Source organism: Macrotis lagotis, chromosome 3, assembly GCF_037893015.1.
Source record: "Macrotis lagotis isolate mMagLag1 chromosome 3, bilby.v1.9.chrom.fasta, whole genome shotgun sequence".
In the NCBI taxonomy this organism is placed as follows: domain Eukaryota; kingdom Metazoa; phylum Chordata; class Mammalia; order Peramelemorphia; family Peramelidae; genus Macrotis; species Macrotis lagotis.
This window is the reverse complement of record NC_133660.1, coordinates 6,201,100-6,224,796: the sequence shown is the minus strand read 5'-3', so window position 1 is coordinate 6,224,796 and position 23,697 is coordinate 6,201,100.

Sequence of the window (23,697 nt, the reverse complement as noted above, 5' to 3'; positions counted from 1 at the left end):
TCTGGGGGGGGGCCTTGTATTTTAAAAGTTGTTGCCTTTTGCTTCTCTTAAATCAATTAAATCTTTTCTCGTTTCTGGTTTTGTGTGTGTTCTAAAGCGGCCATCTTTTCTGTCAGAATCTTTACCTCAGTAACAAGATTCCCCAATTTACTTTGTAAGTTTTCGATCTTATTTGCTTGTATTCTTTGATCGTACATATAGGGCTCTGAGTTCTAACCAAAATTCAAATATAATATTCTCATAAATCACTTATCTCTATTTTAATTTATTTATTAATATTATTTATCCACTTGCCACCTAGCCACCCCCTAAAGTTGACATTTTTGAATGTGGCTAAAATCATCAACTAAGTACAAAATTTCAGTGTATAAGGAGTCAGAAGTAATTCTGGTTAGAAACATATTTTTGACCAGGCATGCCATCTTGTTAAATGCAAAAGCAGAAAAAGCCTTACCTATAATAATCCATGTTATATTCTTCCTAAATATTTTTATTTTATTCTAAGTGCTCAACCTTTTGTTAAATGTTAAATAGTCTACAAGTATCTTTTCATTTTGTTTGAATCCGAAGTCACAATTTTGGAATTGGTCCAAGTCAACTCTGTCACTATTAGAGAATTTGTGTTCATTTTTATTCATACAGTAGTTTGATTCTTGATTCTTGCGCTCTATACTTCCTGAGATTTTGCTCATTTGATCTTCAGATTCTATTAATCTCTCTGGCGATTTGTTGTGCTTATTAGATGGCTTTATACTCAGACTTCTTCCTTGGACATTTGGTCTTTTAGAATCTTTCTCGTATTCCCAAGTTACCTATCTCTCATTCTTAGTTGCTTCCCATTTCTAGCTTTGTGCAAATTCTCACATTATCATGAGACTAGGCATCTTCAACTTCTCCAGTCCTGTTTAACTTTGGTCTAGGTCTTTACCATGTAGTTGACTTTTTACTTTGCAGATATAGGTCTTCTGTCTCTCCCTCCTTCTCTCACACCTGTCCCCCTATGATTTTCTTCTTTCTCATTTTTTTCATTTTAATTCTTATTCTTCTTTTACAACATGACTAATATGGAAATATGTAAAACATAATTGCACACATAGAACCTTCATCATATTGTTCACTGCCATGGGGAGTGGGGGGAGACAAGGGAATATGGCAGAAAAATGTTGGCAGTTTTCTTCATGCATCTGGGAAACATTGGTTTCTGGTACTTCTTGGTGTGTTCAGAAGATTCAGTTATTTTGTATCTGATGCATAATTCTTTTTTCCCAATATTTTGTGATTAGGTTGATTGGTTGATGTTTGTCTTTGTCCTTCTTTCTCCTTCTTTCTTAAAGAAGACTGTGAAATTAGGAAGAGGATGCCACGGTAAGTAAGTGAATTGGATTTCAGTCAGGTGTTGCTGTGCTAAGTCACCAGTCTTTCTCTTTTGGAGCCATCTGAATCCAGTAGCCAAATATGAATCAGGACAAATGGAGATGGTCCTGGGTGTGCAGCAATCAAAAATATATACGGAAAATTCATATTGGCATTTACTTTAAATCAGAACTTTATTCGCTTTTTCTGTTCATAAAGACAATAACCATACATAAAATTTAAGATGTGATTCTACTACATGATACCGATGCTGGTAAAACAGAGAGGTCAAAATCAAAATTAATATCATTCCCTCTATACTATTCCCAAAATTACTCGCCTTTGTTAAGGTACCCAGCCTGCAAACTATCTACAAACTATTCTGGTTTGGGATTAGAACTAAGTTAATTGCCTGGAAATTACTTACTGGACTTGTGCCAGGTAACACTTCATCAGCATCCTTAGAATATAAGGAAAGAACAATGATTTATTTGAAAACAAAAGGGAGAAGAAATTATCCCCTTTTCAAAGCTTTTCCTTCTTGTGATGACTGGAACCTTCAGCAGAATGTCCAGAGTTTTTGGTACTATTTTTCACATTTCTGTGAATACCTGAACATCTATCTACTCAAGATTCTGAATTAGATTTTTTTCTATCATGTTTTTGGAGAGCTTAGATGCATTCAGATAACAGAGGTATGTTTATTTCTTAAATGCTTACATTAGCTTTACCTTAGTGATTTAGGAAAAATATTAAGAACAATATTTCATGCAAGCACTGTAATTGAATAGCCTGAAAATTATTAGATTTGGTTAGAAAATAATTTGAATCATTTCTGTTTTTTAGATTGAATAAAAACTGCATGATCCTCACATTTCAAACTGTTTGGGAGGCTGACATATAAACACAATCACAGATTCCGGCATTGATTTCATGGAAGGAAAATGTCCAGTTTGATCTGATTAGCATCCCCCATGTGTATGTCAGTCAGCAGTTTTCATTGCCTGTGAATGGCATGAACCAAAACTTCTAGTTCCGAATGGAAGTAATTCATGCATACATTGTGCTTCCTGAATAAAGAATTCAGACACTTAAAATTTTGGCTGAGGGCTTTGTTTCTATTCAGGGAACAAAATAGAACAAAAGTAAAAGCAATGGTATGGAATATTTATACTATGCATCATATATAATTCCAAATTCTTTGTAATAGCATGTTCATTAAAGATTGTTTTACATAGTATAATACAAATATTTTGATGTGATTTTTCTTCTATAAATTACAAAGCCTTTGATAGGTATCTTAACCAATAGCTCATAAATGATGACTATGATTTTTCTGAGAGGTAGAATGCTATAGGTAATTCCCTTTAACCTTTTATTGCTATCATTTCCCATAAATTATTTATTTTTAACTTGAATATTTTAGGGGATATATTAGGGGAGTTAATGTTTAAGAAGATAAAATACAGTAACTTATAAAATAAGTATTAATAGTTTAATAAAACCATTTTATTAAATAAGTAATAATTGATTAACTCTGAGCTCATTTTACCAACAAGGATATTAGTTAAAAGTATATTCATCATTGAAGAAATGTGCAAACATAATCCTGGATAATTGTAGAGTTTGGGATAATAAGAATAAATTTAGGAATGAGTCCAGTGTCAGTTAGATGACTGACCTATTGGAGGGGTTGGTTCACACATTTTACCTTGGTGCTTCTTTTTCAAATACTGCTACATAAATGTCTCATATCTTTAGTCACTTTGACAAATGAATATTTTCTATGAATATACTGTAAGAGCTTGCTCCCTTTTAGTGAAATATGCATGTTCTTTTTTTCCCCATTCCTTTTTTTAAGTTTTTTTTTTTTTTTGCAAGGCAATGGGGTTAAGTGGCTTGCCCAAGGCCACACAGCTAGGTAATTATTAAGTGTCTGAGACCGAATTTGAATCCAGGTACTCCTGACTCCAGGGCGGGTGCTCTATCTACTGCACCAGCTAGCTGCCCCCTTTTTTCCCCCATTCTTAAAAGATCAATATAATGAAGTGTTTGGACTGGGCCACAGGATGACAGATAGACTTTGTGTAGTTGAGTTAAAGGTATTGTCAGTATATCTAATGTACATATTTGCAGTGGCAGGCTATTTTCTTCAAGTATGATTCAGTTATAGGAAAGACTAAAGCAAAATTAACAGACATTTCTATGTTTTATGAGACCAACACAATATGGAAATTAGAACATTTCTTTAAACAATGAGCTGAAGGTAAAAGGCTTTTTTAAATGATAACTAATTTCTCTGCATTTTGAAGTTAAAATATTGATTTGAAGTTAAAATATTGATTCTGCCCTTCATAGGCTTTAAATAGTTCAGGAGAGATTAGCAGAATTATGATGAATTAAAAGGTTAAATGATATTTTCAATGAAATATCCTATCTTTTTCACCTTAAAGAGTCTTGTTTCTTTGATATGAAAAACTTTAAACATATATCTATATCAAAGGACATATGTATATACATGTATATATTCATATATAGTCTTTTAAGATATAGGTATGACAGACACAATCTAAATAAATATTGCACTTTTTAGAAATATGCTCAACTTCAGGCCAACTTAATCAACCAAAGTTTTTCTTGGTCAGCCACAATTAAACAGAGGTTTTACTATAAGAATCAGTAAACCTTAGCTTGTATCTAGCAGAACTAGAGTTCAATATCATTATTAGGAGTAAAAAAAAAAAGCACATTTCTCTTCATCTCAGAAAGGCATAGTTATTCTTATACCTTATTTTACAAAAAATATGAATATTTGCAGACTATTCAAAGGCTGCCCGAAAAATTGATTCAATCATCTAAGCAGACTTTTTTCTTATGTACACTAACTCTGTTTTCAATGCCTTATCATCTTAGATGATGCTCAAATATTTTTCTGATAAAGTTCAGGTTTTGGAAGATTTGTCCAACTTCGAAGACCTTCAAATATCATGTTGGCAACAGACTCAGTCTCCCTTTCTTTTCATCTCCCTCTCTCTTTAAAGTAAACTTTTCTAAGAACAGAGACAGGCTCATCTCCAATAGACTTCACCCCATGATGATAAAGATTTCTTTTGCCATGGGAGCTCATTAAACAAAGAAAGCTAGACATTGTCCTTGGGAGTATGACAGCCTCACTTGTTCTACTGTGACAGTGACAGAAAAGGGAATGAGGGCACAAAACATCCCCACTTTTAGACAATAACTTAGCAACTAACATTCTAAATCAGAGATATTTGTCTTATCATCAATTAATGGACATAATTCTGCAGGAACACAATTATATGCTTCTTGACATCCTTCCTATACATTATACAAAAGCAAGATGAAAGGTACAAATGGATAAAAACAAGGACTCACAGTTTCCCCTAGTAGAGTCAATTAAAGAAGTTGGATGAGAGTTGGTGTTCTTTTCTGTCCAAAGGTAGAAAGAATCCTAATGTCATGGTATATTTGGTACTATTTTATGGAAATATGCAAGATAAATATTTGCACAAAAATCAAAATGAAAATAATACTTGATACACCATCTATAACAGGGAAACAAGAGATGGATATTTTTTTAAAAAAGAACATGGGGAAAAAAGAACATGGGAAAATCTTTCAGATAGTATATATATTTTGGCACTGAGTTGCTTATTCAATTCAAGTATGGGTGTTTTCTAGAATTTTTCATAAATGAGGAATGAGAATGAAAATTTAGAAACTGCACAATAAGTACACATCTATACATCATCAAAATTTTTTTATATAAAGACAATTAACACCCTGAAAATGGTGAAGACAGAATCTTAATACAAAAAACAAAGATCATCGTTTTAATGGGTTAAATGATTCCTTACTGATATGAAGAAATATTCCTGAAGTAACTTCCTGTATGTAATTGTAGCAATAACATGTGAATGAAAACACAATTCATACATATCAAAAATAAAGAATAAAAATGTGAAAAATACGACATAAAATACTTTTTCAAGAAGTTATTTGTTTTAAAAAACGGAAGGAGTTGGATAAAACAAAAATAACACTAATTGAATTGTCATATTGAAGTTTAAATAATGCGCATCAATGTTCATAATGAAGCAAACTAAAAAGTTGAAAAAATCACCTGTATCAGCAGACTTTGAATTTTTTTATAATTGAAGAGATGTAGTCATCATAAGCAACACACAATTTGAATATATACTTTAAAAAATCTTACAAATAAAAAAGTGAGGGGAAAATCAGGGGTCAAATTGTGTCATAAAAAAGACTGAAGGAAAAATTCAATTTTAAAAAATGAGCAGGAACATTAAATCAGTAAAGTCAATATGTTGAAATTTAAGGATATGAAAGCAAGAAAATCATTGATCTAATAAATAAAACTAAGATTTTTTTTATGAAAAAAACCAATAAAATAAATAAACATTTGGTTAATCTGCTTTAAAAAAGAGGATAAAAAATTACCGGTATCAAAAATGAAAAGGGTGAAATAATCACCAAAGAGGAGGAAATTAAAGAGATAATTTGGAGCTACTTTGCTGAACTGTATGGCAATGAATTTGATAACCTGAATCAAATGAATGAATATTTATAAAAATCAAACTGCCCAGATTAACAGAAGAGGAAATAACATACTTAAATAACCCCATTTCAGAAAATGGAATTGAGGAAAACATCAATGAACTCGCTAAGAAAAAGTCTCCAGGTCCAAATGGATTTACACGTGAATTCTACCAAACATTTAAGGAACAATTAATTCCTATTCTACATAAATTATTGAAAAAATAGAAGTTCTACCAAATTCCATTTATGACGCCAACATGGTGTTGATGCTTAAACAGAGAGAACCAAAAAAAGACAAATACAATTATAGACCAATCTCCCTCATGAACATGGATGCAAAACTCTTAAATAAAATTTTGCTAATGAAATTGTAGCAAGTTATTACTAGAATAATAGACCATGATCAGGTAGGATTTATACTAGACAGGCAGGGATGGTTCAATATTAGGAAAACAATCAACATAATTGAACATATGAATAGGAAAACCAATAAAAATCATATTACCTCAATTGGTACTAAAAAAGTCTTTGATAAAATACAACATTCATTCCTAATAAAAACTTTAGAAAGTATAGGAATACATGGAGTATTCTTTAAAATAACAAGCAGTATCTATCGAAAACCATCAAGAAATATTATTTGTAATGAGGATAAAATCTGAGCATTTGCCATAAGATCAGGAGTGAAACAATGATGCCTTTTATCACCCTTACCATTCCATATAGTATTAGAAATATTAAAAAAAATGTTAACAAATTTCATTTGGAGCAAGAAAAGCTCAAGAATACCAAGGGAACTGATGAAAAAAATGTAAAGAAAGGTGACCTAGCTCTAACAGATGTAAAATTATACTAAAAACCAACAGTCATCAAAACTACCTGGTACTGGTTAAGAAATAGAGTAATAGGGGTGGCTAGGTGGTGCAGTGGATAGAGCACCGGCCTTGGAATCAGGAGTACCTGAGTTCAAATCTGGCCTCAGACACTTAATAATTACCTAGTTGTGTGGTCTTGGGCAAGCCACTTAACCACGTTTGCCTTGCAAAAACCTAAAAAAACCACAGGATTAGACTATTAGATCAGTGGATTAGGATATGTTCAAAAGAGACAGTAGTAAGTGACCACAGTAATCTTCTATTTGACAAACCCAAAGACATTAGCTTCTGGGATAAGAACTCATAAGTTGACAAAAATTGTTGGGAAAAGTGGAAAATAGTATGGCAAAAACTAGGCTTAGACTCACATCTCACACACTACACCAAAATAAGATCAAAATGGGATTTAGACATAACGATATTAATAGTTCAAAAAACTCTATCTATCCGATCTATGAAAAGTGGATAAATTTATGACCAAACAAGAAAAATCATATATTATAAACTGCAAAATGAATGATTTTGATTATATTAAATTAAAAAAAGTTTTTGCACTAATAAAATCAATGCTGTCAAAATTATAAGGAAAACAGATAGTTGGGAAACAATTTTCACAACTAGGAATTTTGATAGAGGCCTCGTTTCTAAAATATATCGAGAATTGCATCACATTTATAAGGTTGCAAGTCATTCCCCAATTGATAAATGGTCAAAAGATATGAATAAACAGTTTTCAAATGAAGAAATTAAAGCTACATATAATCATATGAAAAATGTTTCAAATTATTATTGATTAGAGAAATGCAAATTAAAATAACTCTGAAGTATTATCTCACACCTATCAGATTGGCTAAGATGAGAAAAAGGGAAAATGATCAATGTTGGAGAAGCTGTGAGAGGTTTGGCACACTGATGCATTGCTTGTGGAGTTGCAAATGGATCCAACCGTTCTGGAGAGCAATATGCCCAAAGAGATATAAAGCTGTTCATATCCTTTGACCCAACAATTCCAATTCTAGGTCTATATCCAGAATAAATCATCAAAAATGGGAAAAGTCTCACATGTCCCAAAATATTCATAGCAAGGGTTTTTTTTTTTTTTTTGTGGTGGCAAAGAAATGGAAATTGGGGAATGCCTAAATAAGCTATGATACGTGAATATTATGGAATATTATTGTTCTATAAGAAAGCATAAAAAGTCAGACTCTAGAGAAGCATGGAATGAGTTACAGGAACTGATGCTGAGGGAAAGAAGCAGAACCAAGAGAGCAATGCACACAACAACAATAACATTGTGAGTTGATCAGTCTTGAAAGATGCAGCTCCTCTCAGCAGTTGAAAGAGCTAGGACAACCCTATTAGCACAACTGTGAACAATACTATCCCCATCCAGAGAAAGAAAAACAGGATAAAAACCTTCAGAATCTGAAGAACATTCCATTCAATATGTAAAAAAAAAATTCTTATGTATTTCTTGTCCTCAATCCTAATTCCTCATACCCAAAATGACTAATCTGCAAACATGCTTAACACAAATGTATAATGTGAAATATTAACCTGACTGTTCACCTCTGAGGGGAGGAGGGTGGGAAGGGAGGAAATTTTGTAAGTTAAAAATATCCTTAGGTAGATAGATGAATATTGAAAAACATTCATAACATATATTTAGAAAAATAAAGCCAATTAAAAGAAGAAATTTCATTATAAAATGGGAAAGGAGACAAGAATACAAAAGATGAAAAAGATCTACAATTTTTATCATCAATCAAAGTGAAGATATGACATGAGTTAATAATATTGTAGTTAAGGATATATAAAGAGAAGATAAGAGAAAATGTTAATAGTAGTTGTACAATGATGGGAACAATTAGCTGAACTAGATGAAATATACCTAGAAGTCTGTAATGAGGTGGCACAATTTTAAGGAGCCTGAGGATTTTTATTTTTCTTGTAGTGAAAACATCAGAGACAGAGATAAATACTCTAATATCATTCTCAAAAAGTAGGTAGCACCAGAATAGCATTAGATCTAAATATTTCTTAAGTCTTCTATATAAACATTTGAGTAAGAATAATCTATACATGTTTTGATAAATATATTAATAGGGCAATACATTCTCATATATATATATATATAGTCACAAAATACAAACATATATAAATATATTTGATGTCTATTTCACAAAATAAATTATTCAATGTTATACAGGATATGTGATCACATTGTTGTTGTTGTGTGGTGACAACATGAAATTTTGATAAAGAAAAATGCCCTAAGCAAACCTTCTCTGTAGTAACAAATTTCTTTAAAAGTTGACAAAATTATTCAAAATTCCTTAAGACCAATAGCAAAAGAAACAACCCTATTCCATGACTCTGACATCATGGATTTCAAGTACAACAGGCAATGATAAACTTACCAAAGATGTTGGCCTTTGTCATAGAGACTTTAAATGGAGTCTAAACTATAGTCTTCAAGTAAAATCAGACAATTTTTGTGTTACCAGTCAGTGGGCATTAAAATACCCTTTTCTACTGAAATGGTATCTTCCCACAGCACGGAACCCCAAATATTTACAGATTAGAAAGTAAATAAGCATATAGTATATGCTAATTCTTTCCTTATGAATAGTTATTTGTGTTATCACTGTTTAATGAAGTTATGGACTGTGGCCTTTCTCCAAAAGTGTAATAATTAGGAATCAATTACACTTCACACTAAAGCACTCGTTCCCTGCAAATGTGGGTAATTGGGAAATAACTATATTGTCATTTTTATGTTCTTTGGCTACATTGAATCACATCATTTCAGTAGCACTGCTCTGGCAAATTACACATACATTTGTTCATATTAGGTCATGGAATGTGCAGACTCTGTGTGAAATTGCTGCTTACTTGGAATTAGCTTGGAAGATAATGTGTAAGTTCATGGAACTAAGCACAGATAGCAAGGGCTTCTCAATTAATTTCCATTCTCAATGCAATTAGTGCCACTTAATAGAATGTGTGCAGTATTAGCAAATGAATTAAGGTACTGGGCAGCTCAAAGAAATTCTGATCACCAAATTATAAAGATACCATGACCAGTTACCTTATGAGAGGAAAAGTGCTCTCTTAAAATTATTTTTTTTTGCTGAAAAGAATTTCAAGAGTTAAAAAATTTAGTGAAATATGTATAAGCAGCTACTCTTTATTTCGTATTGCCCTAGAGGGAATTTTTGGTAAGGACTTTTTAAAAATGGCTGATAATTCTACTGACTATGATACCAGTGAACAGTCTGTAGAGCTAGAAGATGAAGATTTATAGTTTACTCCCAGAGTCTCATGACAAAAAAAAAAAATCAATCAACAGGAAAAAAAAATTAGGTTTTTTTTTGGTGAACAATGAATGCAGACCCTAGGATCCAAATTATAGGATATGAAATACCATTCTCCAGATAAATTTTGTGTATATGAACCACTATCAATGAGAATTAGGATTAAAAGAGACAAGGGCAGCACCACTGAGGACTATTTCACATGCTTTGAACCCATTGGTCCCAGTAGATTTAATTCTATTAGACAGATAGATCTAAAGAAAGAAGGAAAGATAGATAGATAGATAGACTGATAGATAGAAAGATAAATATAGAGATTATATAAAGATGATATAAATATAGTTAAAGAGATAGAGATAGACAATGAGATAATTAGGTGCACAGGTGTGTTTATTAAACTGAGTTAACTGGTCTTTAGATACTTGTTGTATTTACTGTCAATATATTATTTCCTTCATTCTTTGCAGCTTGGTTAGAACTGATCCAGGCATATTCTCTCCTTATAATGATAAACATATTTACATTAAAGATGAATGTTGAAAAAAAATACAATTCTCCTTGAAAATGAGTTTGCATTGGTCCTAGGAATATGACTTGAGTATAAATTCAATTACTTTCTTCTTTTGAGAAAAATCATTATATGATTTTACACTCATCTATTTTCCCTTCTGTTTATAGAATGTATTATTCTTTCTTTGTGACAATAATCCTAGTGATCCACCCTTTCTATGACCTGAAATTTAAGTTCTTTGTCAATAGTAGCAAGGGATTCTTTACTGGTCACATATTTTCTTTTGAGAAGGTTGGCTAATTAAATGTCAGAGTATTGTTGGTACCATAGCACAGAGTGATCTTATACTTTAATGAGACTCATTAGCACTATGATGTAGTTGTAACTGGGACACTGTGGTCATTAATTTTTCCTTTCCTTCCTCATCCAATGTTTTCTATGGAATTCTCAAGGATTTTAAGCTAATAAAAATTCTTCATATTTATAATGGGGGCCTGTCTAATTGAACGGACTACATTTCTCATGAGGCTATGGCCCTTGAGGATATGCCTGAGTCTTATGAAACACTGTACCTTTTGAAAAGGTTGTCATCCTGGGGAAGGAGATAGAATTAGCTCTTGAGGTTCATGTAGAGGGAATTCTGGGTGAAATATCTCTAGTCCTGGAGTGTTGCGGAGCTTTCAGGGGTAGAGAGTTAGATTAGTATAATCTGATGTACTGCGGGGGGGCTGTCTATTATTTAGGGAAATCTTTGCTAAAGATTTCCTTCATTTTACTCTATTTCCAAAGATTAGACAATAAGGGAACTAGAAAACTGAAACCACATGGAGGTAGATGGCAGGGTCTAAGTGCAAGAGCAAGTCCTATAGTGGTAGTGCATATTGCATGGATAAATCTTCATAACCCTCAGTATAAGTTAATAATTTGCAACAGCATCCTGGCCAGATTATTTGTAATGCCCTTCATTTCTCAGAGAATGCTTGCTAAATGATTCCTTACTTCTTCTGACATTTTATTGAAATATTTACTTATTACAACTTTCAGTGAAAGATGACATGTTGTCTTATATCCCCTATTTCAAATAGTCTTTCCCTTTGAAGTTACCCAATAAATTAATAAATATTGTTAGTTCTTTCTCAGTAATATACCAATATGGGGAGGCTGAGTCAAGATGGCAGGGAAAAGGCAGCAACTTATCTGAGCTCTCCTCAAAAACCCTTTTAATATCTTTAAATAATGCCTTAAAACAATTCAGAACAGCAGAACCCACAAAATGATGGGGTGAAACAATTTTCCCATCCAAGAGAACTTGGAAGATTAGTAGGAAAAGACTACTGCACTGGGTAAAATTGAAGCACAATCAGGTTTAAGCCCCATAGTATAGACAAAGACCCAGCAAACCAAGAGAGACTTCAAGTCACTGAATCAGCCACAGCAGTAGTAACTTCTGCAACTCTACTCATGGAGAGTCAGGGGATCAACCACTAGATATAAAGAAATTACAGGAATCCCTTTGCTTGCATTGAGGCAGGACTCTATAAGATGTCCCTATTTGGATCCAGGTTGCAGTACTGACTGGCAGTTGTAGTGAGAGAAGGAGCACCAGCCCACCAGATTGCACTCCCACAGTGGAAACAGGTCCCTCCTTGTGCTTCCAGAAAGGAATGCTTCTATTTGCTCCCAGACCAGAGAACAGGTCAGGAGAATAGTAAACATACCTCTCTTTAGTAAGAACTGAAGACTTACAGATTCTTACAAGCATCTCTGACAAATAGATGCACAAAACCCTTGAAGCTTAGGACAGGACACACTCTACCTGAAAACAAAGTACTACTTTAACAAAGAGTTAAAAGCCAAGAAATAGACTGAGACATGAGTAAACAATGGAAAAAATTCTGAACATCGAAAGTTACTCTGCTGACAAGGAAGATCAAAAACATATACTCAGAAGACAACAAAGTCAAAGACTCCAAGAAAAACTAAATTTGTCCAGACCATAGCAGAGCTGGAAAAATTTTGAAAATCATATAAAATCAGCATAGGAAAAAAATGGGGAAAGAAATGAGTGATGCAGGAAACTCATGAAAAATAAGCCAATAGCTTGATAAGGAAAAAAACAAAAATATTGAAAAAAATAGCATCCTAAAAAAATACACTAGGGTAAATGGTAAAAGAGATATAAAAGTTCATTGAAGAAAATGATTCTATAGGGGCGGCTAGGTGGCACAGTGGATAAAGCACCCACCCTGGAATCAGGAGTACCTGGGTTCAAATCCGGCTCAGACACTTAGTAATTACCTAGCTGTGTGGCCTTGGGCAAGCCACTTAACCCCCGTTTGCCTTGCAAAAAACCTAAAAAAATGATTCTATAACAATTAGAATTGAGCAAAGGGAAACTAATAATGTTAAGAGAAATCAATAAATAATAAAACACAGCCAAAGGAATGAAAAAATATCACACAATATGAAATATTGCATCGGAGAAACAATTTACCTTGATACTGGATTCAAGAAAAATGAAAAATTATTACCTTACCTGGAAGTCATAATCTGAAAAAGAATCTATACATCATCTTTCAAGAAAATATCAAGGAAAATGGCCCTAGAACCAGAGAGGGCAAAATAGAAATGGAAAGAATTTACCAATCATCTCCTGAAGAAGATCCCCAAATGAAAACTCCTGGCAATATTATATGCAATATAGAGTTCCTAGGTCAAAGAGGAAATATTATAAATAATCAGGAAGAAACAATTCAAGAATATAACATTTTATTTTTTATTTATCTGGAAAATATGAATAGTACTTACTTTCCAGGATTATGAAAGGGACCAAATAGTATATTTGTAAAACCCTTACTTAACACAGTATCTGGAACATTGTACTTGCTTCTACTGACGGTGCTGTTGATACAACATATTGCTATGATAACTGAACGCTAAATAGGGACAGAGAAGAGAATTAAAATTTTAGGGTGTACAGGTAATAACTCCCTGGCAAGAAAACTACAATTCAAATTGGTATCTTCTCTTCAAATTATTGTTTCCAATAGTTCCCTATAATACTCAGATGCTGTGTGTGAATTGCCCCAGATTTCAGTATGACTACTTATCAGAGACAGGACTTGAACCCAGTTCTTTAAAATTGAATATGTCATATTGCCTTGAAGTAGAGGATATATGTGACATCTGTCTTGATTAATTCTCTCGACCCCTATAGTTGAATGGGCAGGTAGGACCCACTATATATCTTGTAACTCCTGTTGCTAGGAGCCCTTTTCTTTTTTTCCTCAGATTTCCTATCAAGTTTATTTCTAAGAGCTCAGTATCACTGATAGACAATTTATTATCTCAGTCAGGGTAGCTCCTTGCTGGAAGTGATAGTCCAGTTCCCGGCTGGCTCAAGTAACAACAACAATAAAAATGAATAAATAAAATTTATCCTGATGGCACTAGGTGACTAACCTCACTGAACTAGAAAGGCTGGCCATGAAACAATGATTTTTCAAATTGAGAGAACTTGTCAGTTTGTACTGTGCTGAAAGAGTAACATCTACCTCATCAGATCAATGAAGCAGAACTAATGGGACTTCAAAGGTCATCTCTGTCCATGTCATCCCCACCTCCCCTGTCCAATAACACCAGTCATTCCCTATCATTTCCAGGTTCAACATAAAATATTTTGTTTGTCATTCAAAGTGCTTCTTAATGTGCCTTCCAGTCTTAGCTTTCCAGTCTTCTTACACATTACTCCTATGTATTCTCAACCAATGATTGACTTTCTTTTTCTTCATTCTTCAAACAAGATACTCAACTCTGAGCTATTCCCCAAAGACTAGAATTTTGTCCATTTTCACATTTTCATCTCTCTCTCTCTCTCTCTCTCTCTCTCTCTCTCTCTCTCTCTCTCTCTCCCCTTGTTTCCTTCATGTTGCAATTAAAACCATACTTTCTACTTATAGCCTGTCCTAATTTCCCTTAATTCTAGTGTCTTCCTTCCATTGCTTGTCCAGTTATCTGCATGTTGTTTCCTCCATTAAAATTCTTGCGAGTTTAATGAGCTACTTGAGCAAAGGAACTATCTTTTTGTCTGTGTTGCACTTGAATTAGCAGAGTGCTTAACAGGCAGTAGGCATTTGTGTTTATTTACTACCTGCCAAATTTGGCTCCGCCTCCCCCCTCATTTTGGAACTGAGGAAACTTAAACCTAAGAAGATTAAATGACTTGCCCAAAGTTATTTAAGGAATATAAGAAGTAAAATTTGAATTTAAACCATAGGTCTTTAACTCTTGAAAGAGTGCTTTATCCACACTCACAATCAAATTGTGGTTTGCATAAACATGGACAAAAATTATATTAAAATAGATGTTTACTAGAATTCACCAAAGACTTCATTGGGATAGACAGTATAGAAATTTAGTACATAGAAAAGAATGGGAATGTATATAAAATGGGAGTGAATATAAACTGTATATAAATGTATACAAAATGAAGAAGCAATAATAATATGCACACAAAACAGCATTATAGGGAAAACAGTGCTGACTTTTTCATCAACAGCCTTGGGTTCAAATGATGACTATCTCAATTTATAGCTTCATAACTTTGTTCTAGAACTCATCTATTGCATATATATATAAAACCACTCAAATATTTCAATCAAAGATTTTTTTTTTAACAAAAAGTATAGCTCTTAGAGCTTACAATTTACTTTCTTAAGTTCTATTAACATGAGAGGAAAATACTTCTAAGATAATCCTATATTCTTCTTTCAAAACTCCTCTCTCGGAACGGAATGGCTTGGTGGTGCAGTGGATAGAGCACTGGCCCTGCAGTCAGGAGTACCTGAGTTCAAATCGGCCTCAGACACTTAATAATTAGCTAGCTATGTGGCCTTGGGCAAGCCACTTAACCCCATTTGCCTTGCAAAAAAAAAAAAAAAAAAAAAAAGGAAACTCCCCTCTCCTACTGATACCTTAGACCATACAGTAAGACTCCTTTCACTTGTCATCATGGTCCTCTTTGAGAGCAAAGGGCATTCAGCAATCTCTATGAAATCTGCCCTAATAAGACCATTGTGATTGATTCTGTTCAGAAATTTTCTGTTTTAAAATGTTATTAATATAATTTTTATATTATCTTAATTTCCAAATTTATTTACACTCCTTGCCTTCTCAGATAGTGCTTGTATATTACATTAATTTCTAAATTTTTTCATTCTCTTTCCTTCTCAGATAGTCATGCCTTCCAGCAAAATAAATGATAGAATTTACAAATAAAATAGTGGCAAGAAAGTGTTTAGCCAAACTAATCAATATAACAACTGGCTAATATTATATTAATGTCTCACATGCTTTTCAAAGAATTAACTATAAAAAGTATATGAAGAAAGATGATTCCTGCATCCAGAGAAAGAATTGACAAATATAATTATGTATAAAATTATATATATACATATATGCCTGTATGTATATACACATATGCATATGCAGATTTCATAGAGATTGCTGAATGCCCTTTGCTCTCAAAGAGGACCATGATGACAAGTGAAAGGAGTCTTACTGTATGGTCTAAGGTATCAGTAGGAGAGGGGAGTTTCCTTTTGGTTTTTTTTTGTTTTTTTTTTGCAAGGCAAATGGAGTTAAGTGGCTTGTCCAAGGCCACATAGCTAGCTAATTATTAAGTGTCTGAGGCCGATTTGAACTCAGGTACTCCTGACTGCAGGGCCAGTGCTCTATCCACTGCACCACCAAGCCATTCCGAGAGAGGAGTTTTGAAAGAAGAATATAGGATTATCTTAGAAGTATTTTCCTCTCATGTTAATAGAACTTAAGATAGTAAATTGTAAGCTCTAAGAGCTATACTTTTTGTTAAAAAAAAAAAACTGTGATTGAAATATTTGAGTGGTTTCTTTATTCAGCTACAATAGAATTGTGAAGTTCCCTAGAACTTCAAAGGGTTAAATTTGAGATCAAGATTTTATTGTTTTTATTTTTATTGTTTTTATTTTATTGTTTTATTGTTTCTATTGTTTCTATATCCTAAAGAATGAATGAATTTTCCCTCAGAAATGATGCTGCAAACTACAACAGTTAAATTTTATCATCCATTTTCAGATTTCTATTTTTTTAAATTATTGTTTTTGTCTCTGGTGATTCTTTTGGGTGGAGAGGGGCATCAGGAGCTGTGAGTTGCTTGTTATAGTGATATACTGCTAAGAAAACTACTGCAACCAATACATATCCACACCTGCTCTGCGACTTAGACTATCAGAGGTTTGTAAGGGACCCTGAAAGGTTGGATGAATTACTTAAGATAGTAAAACCAGTATAAGTCAAGGAGGGCTTCTAGACTCTCTTTCACTTATTCTCTTTCTTAACATATTGTTGTTTCCTTTTTCTTCTTTTTTTAATAAAAGGGACCTTTCAAAAATATTTCGTTATTTTCAACAGGGCAAATTTTGATGACCCTAATGAAAATAATTATTTTTTTCATATCAATTATTTGGAGAAAATAGTTTAGTTCTTAGTATTTTGCTTTTGTTTTTAATTTTCTTTGTTTTTAACAAGTCATGTTCCTCTTTGACAAGACTGACATATAATTCCAAGGGAAAATGGCCTCAACAAGCAATGTGAAGAGTGTTTAAGAGAGCTGACCTTGGAGTTGGGAAATTAAGTGCTCAAGATCAAACATTGACTAATACTGTCCGTGTGGCCTCAGACAACCCAGTAAAACTATATACAAACTGTGCAAAGCCAATGCCATACTACACAGGTAAAGTTTCCTCTAACAATAAAACCACAAGAAGAGCAAAAATAGAAACGAGACAAAACTCATCCTCATTACATCATGTCTTTGAAGATGCAAAATAGTGAACTCCCAAGTACAACTTTATAGAACCACACTCTGATTTCTATTATATTTCAAAATGAAGCCATTTTCAATTTTTCTAAACTTCTTATTTATGAATTTTAAAGTACATCATTTTCTTAATTATTTTGGTTTCAGACTCTTCACTGAAGTAATTATGTAATCAGTGATCAAGTGTACCATGCTTTCAGAACAGTTTAATGTTTATAGGGTATTTGTACTGCCTCATTTGGTGGGCTAGCCTGAGTGTGGATAATGGCATTGACATTAATTGCAAACAGCTCTGGAACAATGCTTTTAATTTATTTTGAGAGTGGCAACTCTCACTATTACATTGGAGAAAAACATGCATTGTATCTTAAAGCACAACTTGTATTGTCATTCTTAAAATACCAAAAAATGTGTAAAGTTCAGTTGTTTTGAGGTTTTTGATTAAAGTATACAGTAGAATTGTAAAATCTATTCAAAAACCAGACTTGAATATTATATAGAATGTAAATTCTAGATGCAGTGTAGGGTGTAGAAAAAGTGATAGATTTCTATTCAGGAAGATCTAGATAGGAATCTTCTGCTGATGGTCAGTCTCTATGTGGACCTGACACATTCACTGCTATTTCCATATTTTTAGAATAGTATTGATATTAGAATTACTTAATAAGATGCCTAGTTTGAATATTGGATAAAATCCTTTTGGAGAAGGATTTTACAGTCTTAAAGTGCTATATAGATTTAGTATGTTACTTCACATTTCCTGTTCTTCGTATTGCTGACAATTTTGAATTTAATCAATTCCAGGGTCCAAGTGACAGTGCTCTACTAATAACTTTCTTTCCCTTCCCTTCTTAAGTATATTTTATTGATTCCTTTAAATTACCATCATTATCTTTTTTAAGAAAAGAAGACAAAATAAACCTTCCCTCCCTTCTTCTCTGGAAATAACAAAGAAAAGCAATTAAACAAAACCACTAAAGAAGATAATAATTTCTGCTAATGTACATAGCATCCTGACTTAGCAATAGTCCTTATTTTCTTCTGCTTTTTGCCTGTGTCTACCGTCATCATTTTTCTCTTCCATTTATGAAGAATGAGTCCCTTGTAATGATCTTTTTCAGCCCCATAGTTTTGATAATTGTGATAATTGTGAATATTGTTGTTCTACTTTCACTTATTTCATCCTACATCTTTTATTCCTTTGTGTCCATAAATACTTCATGTTTTTACTCTAACTATAAAGTAATATCCCATTGCATTCATATTAATAGTTTTTGCAGCTGTTTTGCAGTTTTTATGTACCCATATCATTTCTGTTTCTTTGATACTAAAAAGCGCCTCACTATTGAACCTTGATTACTGCCTGATTTTTCTGGGAAAAGTTCCTAATATTGTGATCACTGAATCGAATGGCAAGAAAAGTTAAGTATCTTTTCTTGTACAATAACAGATATCTAAAATAGTTGAATGAATCCACAATTCCATTAAAATAATGTTGTCACTCCAACATGAGCTATTGCTGTATTTTTTCAATTTTTTTAGAGCATGAGCTCAAATTTTAAAAACACTATTATTTATCTTTCTATGAGAAATTTTGAATACTTTCTTCAAATATTCTTTCATTTCTTTTTATATTTTGACCAATATGTATACATTATATGTTATTTATATATTTAAAAGTCTGTGATATAATATAGCTGTATTAGATTCCTTGCTCATTAAGTTTATTCAAACTATTCAGATTTTTGTTTGATGGAAATATTTCCCAGTCTATTGTTCCTTTTCTTATTCTATTTTCATTAATTTTATGCTGGTCAAAACTTCTATAATTTGACATAATAGAAAAAAGTTTATTTTCCTTTTTGATCTTTAGTATACAACTTTTCTTTAAGACTTTTCACCCTAACACCAATAAACTGTAAGTGAAATTTTTTAATTGATCCAACCATTTTGGAGAGCAATTTGAAATTATACCCAAAGGAAAACCAAACTCTGGATACCCTTTGATTCAACAATGCCACTATTAGATCTATATCCCAAAGAGATCCTAAAGAGGGGGAAAGGACCCACATGGACAAAAATATTTAAAACAGTTCTTTTTGTGGTAGCAAAGAATTGGAAACTAGGAGGAGATTATCAATTGGGGAATGGCTGAACAAGTTGTGGTATATAAATCTAATGGAATACCATTGATCTCTACAATTGATCTCTAAGAAAAAATGAGCAGGCAGTTTTCAGAAAAAAATCTGGAAAGAGTTACATGATCTGATGCTTAGTGAAGCGAGCAGAAGCAGGAGAACATTGTATGCAGTATCAGCAAAATTGTGTGATGGTCAACTATGATAGACTTAGTTCCTCTCAGTAATACAGTTATCAAAAGCAATTATTAAGGGCTTGTGATCGAAAATGCTTTCCATATCAAGAGGAAAAAAGTAATAGAGTCTGAATGTAAATCAAATCAAACTATATTCACTTTTCAATTTTTTTCCTGTCTTGTGTTTTTCCCTTTTATTCTAAATCTTTGTTCATAACATGATTAATATGGAGATATAAAAAAGATCTTTTGCACTAGGAAAATTTATAAAATTTTGTGAAATTTCTGAAAATTGTGAATAGTGTGTCCTCAGAAACTTCTATTCTCTCCATCCAAATTCAACACTCTTATTTCCACTTGGAGTTTATTTTAATATAAGTGATGATTTAATACTTAATTAATTACTTGATTAATTAATCCAAATTGCCTTTAAGCTTTTTTAATAATTCTTATTTAAAAAATTTGAAGGAAACCGTCAATGAGAAATTTATGTTCTTAGGTTTCTCAAATAGAGTCTTACTATTTAGTTTTTGGTTCTTGATTACCTAGCTTCTTCTACTTATTTGTTTCAATTTAGTTCCTGTCCCTCCCTTTGTTTGGGCAAAACATACTCAGTTCTTTCTCATGATCCTCACATAACATAGATTCCAGAACTTTCATTTTCCTGGTTATTGGATGCTTTGCTACTCATCCATATACTTCTGAAACTATGATGACCAGAATTAAATACAATTAAATGTAAGATTAAAAACAAATACAGTGCAGTCTGTCTCAATAAAGCTAAGTACAGGATGGTCACTTCCTTGTCCATTAAGCTAAGGCTCTCTTGCTTTTCATCAAGATCTCATTAACTTTTCTGGTTTGTATATCACTGAGTTAAATCATATTGAGCTTGTAGACTAGGAAAGCATCTAGATCCTAAGACAAACTACTGTCCAGCTATGCCTTCTCTCATCTTGTATTCCTGAAGGTGATTTTTTTTTAAAACTTAGGCAAAATCTTTATATTTACCTTTATAGAATTATTTCTTATTAGATTAAACAAATAGTCCAGTCCATCTGGATCTTTTATGGATCCTGACACTATCAACCAATGTCAACTTTATCTCTCAGACTTGTGTCATGTGAATATTTGGCAAACAATTCATTTGTTCCTTTATTTAATTGACTGACAAAAATGTAAATACTATGAAGTCAAGCACAGATCTTTGGGCACTTCACTGGAGACCTGATTCTAACTTAACACCAAACCATTAACCCCATATTGCATCCAATCACTTAATTCATTCTTAAACTTTTTAATTGTATTATCTATAAATTTGGCCATAATTAACCATCATTTCTTCAACAATGTCACAAGATACCTTATAAAATATTTGATAAAATCTAGATAAAATATGTTTATCACCATTCCCATGAGATGTTGGTTTTGGCTGAACCCTAAGACTTTTTTTCCCTAGGATTCTGCAAGGCTATAGGGTTAAATGGCTTCCCCAAAGCCACACAGCTAAATAATTATTAAGTGTCTGAGGTCAAATTTGAACTCAGGTCCTCCTGACTCCAGGGCTCGTGCTCTATCCATTGCACCACCTAGCTTCCCCCATGTGTCTTAATTATCATTTTTACTTTACTTTATTTTATCTTATTTTATTTTATTTTATTTCATTTACTGGATGATCATTAACTATCACTTTAAGGACCCATTCTAAAATTTGTCACAGTAAACTGGATTTTTCAGACTCTATTCTTTTTTAACTACTTTAAAAATCAGGACATAATTGGATTCTCTCCAGTACTGTAGGATTTACATATCCCATCTTTCACAATATTTAAATATCAATTATGGTAGCCCAATGATTAACATCTGACAATTTTTAGTGGTCAAATATTATTTCATATACTTTCCCATTTCAGTGAGCAGTGTTTAAATATTATCTGGTAGTTCATTCCAATATACATTCTAAATAGTCTGTAATGGAAAGATATGTATTCGATCTTAGGATATGATCAATCGGGTTCTCCTTTTTAAAACCCAAAGGCATTCATGTAGGTGAGATGATTGAATTCCATCAAAAGCAGATATTTTGCTATTTCTTGACTGATCTTAGGGTTCATCCTCCTTTTAATCATTTTAATTCTTCCTTTTTACATTCAAAGGTCAACTAACTTTGCCTTTTCACATCAGTACTTTTTAATCTTTGTGTCTGCAGAATTACATTTCATTTGAATTTTAATCCATAAGATCCTTCATATTCTAAGAACTCTTTGAAATCTGTTCCTAAATAGAATACTTCTAATTATGACCTACTTTCCTCCCTTTTGCTATCACAAATTCTAAAAGGCAACATTAATTTCTCCCCCCGATTTCTATCATTTGTACCTCAGCAAAAAATTCCTCTTCATTAATAAAAACCTTGTAGAATATAAAATTCTCTTTTGTTAATTCTAACATGACCGATAAAATTATTAATGTGATTCAAGAAGCAATTATCTCTCCTGTTTTTGGAAAGTTGAAAACTGCAGCAGATATGACTATTATCTCAGTTCTTTTTTCTGGGTTTGTGTGCCATTGCCCAAAAATCCTCTTCTATTTCATCTTACTGATTTAAGATAAGTTGTAAAATATTCAGATGATAGAATTAATTTGCTCCTCCTTTGATCTTCACCCAAATGCTGTCCACCATATTTCCTTCCTCTGGTCCTTGGATTTCATCATTTGTATAAATTTTAATACATATTTTATATACAATTTTAATTTTTTCCCTATCCCTTTAAAAATTATATTGAAATCATGAGATTTATTTAATCCTATAAGCTTACCTTTAACATAAAATTTACCTCTGTCTTCTAGGAAATTTAGTGCATCTTCTGTGATACACTAACTTTAGCCAGTTGCCCATATACATTTGGTGCTCAAAGGATTTACTATTTCCTTCTTTATTTTTGCATCTTGGAACTTTTAAACTTGTTTTTCTTTCATTAAAGCTCTTTTCTATGATATCTAAACCGATAGACACCTATAGAAGGATTTTTTTGTTTCCCCATGTTTTGCTTTTGTAATACTTTTTGATTAGATTTGTTAGATAACAGTCACAACTTTTCTTTTTAGGTCACCTCTTCCCCAGTCAATGGTTTGCTATTCCTAGTTTAAGACATAGTCCCAATACTACAAATGTCATTCCTAAAAATCATACTTTTACTAATACTTAACCAAGATGTTACTTGTTTTTCCTCCTGAATCCCTTAACTTGAAAAGATGCAGTGAAGAAAATTTTTTTCCCTCTGCTGTGGTCTTCCAATTTTTTTTTTCATTTTTCATTATGATTCCCACATAAAAAATGCTATTGGGAAAAATCAATTGAGTTAATATATCTTTATAAACATTAGGATGCTATGAAAATGCCAACTATTTTATAATTTATTAAATTTGTGTTTCTTTTTCCTGACTTTTTCCAATCCAAGCCCAACACATTCTTTTTCATTACAGGACCATTTAACATAAACATTGACATAAAGTAGCAAATAGATAAAGCATAAACATTGCCAGGCTATGGTTTAGTAACTAGATATTAATTTTTCAATTTTAGCAATACAATCTGCCTTGAGGTAACTTTAAGATTGTTTAAAAAATAATACATATAACATATATGCTAATCGATGTCCTTGTATATACAATACAATGCTATAAAGGTATATATGGAAATTTATATACAATACAGTACTACAATGGATATAGACAATATATGCATTGTACCCTAATAAGATAAAATTTTATTTTTCTTTGTGTTGCTACTTTCTTCATTTTTGAATAATATATTTAATTTTACTCTAATTATTTGCATCTGTACTCATTGAAATCAAAACAATTTTTATTTTTGAGATGGTTTT